This window comes from Leishmania donovani, chromosome 34, assembly GCF_000227135.1.
Source record: "Leishmania donovani BPK282A1 complete genome, chromosome 34".
Lineage (NCBI taxonomy): Eukaryota > Euglenozoa > Kinetoplastea > Trypanosomatida > Trypanosomatidae > Leishmania > Leishmania donovani.
The window spans coordinates 720251-721489 of record NC_018261.1 but is presented as its reverse complement, the minus strand read 5'-3'; positions in this window follow the sequence as shown (position 1 = coordinate 721489).

Below are 1239 nucleotides of genomic sequence, written 5' to 3'. Positions count from 1 at the left end.
GCCGCCCATCCCTCCTCGGCCCCTCACACCACACCCGCACACAACAACACGCCCAACAACAACGCGTGTGCGCGCACGGCACCGCAACACAGACATCGCGTCGCCACACCTCGACTCTCCACCGCTCTCCCATCTGACCCCCCTCCTGCCTACCGCCTCCTCTCTCCTCGTCCGCTGTGCTGCGTCGTCTTGCCCCCACCCCACCCCTGCCTTTGCCTCTCCCGTCTGCCTCGGCGCCGGCCTTCTCAGTCTCTCGCTCTTGTGCGTTGTCGCCCATGGCATACAATATCACCGTCATTGTCTACGTGGTCGTGCAGTTCGTGGCGTTCCTTCTGGTGCTGGCGGGAACGCCACTGGAGATGTTTCGTAGTGTCGAAAAGGACGCCTCCTTTAACAATATATGCATCTCCCTGTGGGGTTTTAAGACCAACTGCTCAGCGATTCCGTACGACTACACTGTTGATAAACTGTTCTCCGGTTGCCCTCAAATTCTCAACCAGTTCCACGCTGCACAGGCGTTTGCTATAATCTCTATATTGGTGTACTTGGCGGCGTTCATCGCAGGCCTTACGTTGCTGTTCTGCTGCTCCTTCCTCCGCTTGGTCTGCCTGGCGCTGAACATCGTTGGAAGCGTCACCCTGTGCGTTGTGTGGGCATTGATGGTGTTGTCTTTCTACAAGGAAGAAAGCCCTCTTTGCCCGTCATTGGGTTATGGCGGCACTTTCGCCTCCGGCTTCGTTCTCTTGATAGTCTCCTGGGTACTGGATACCATCAACATCATCCTCCTGCTGCTTCCCTGCACGACCACCGACGCTGCGCAGGATAAGACAGAGGAGCCGCCGACCGCGCAGGAGTAGGATAGAGGTAGGACAAGTGAAAGAAGGGCGAGCTTGAGAGCGGCGCGGCCCCTCCCCCACACCGGCGTCCTCGTGGTGGAGCTGGTGTCGGCGAGGATGAGGGTGCGCAAGCTGCGGGTTCCCGTGTGTGCCCTTCGCCGGCCCAGCCCTCTCGCTCCCTGTCGTGTGTGCGTGCGTGTGCGCGGGCAGCAGCGGCACCGCCGTGCACAGGCACCGCTGCCGAGGGGCGATTGCAGCACTTCCCCCATGCCTGCGTGTGATACACGGCGGCTGCGTGTGTGCAGGCGCATGCGCCCCTGTGCCCCTCCTCCCCCTTGTTCCGTGAGCGGCCCCCGCGGCCCTCCCTCCCTAACGCTGCCGTTGTTCGCGGGTGCCGCCCCAC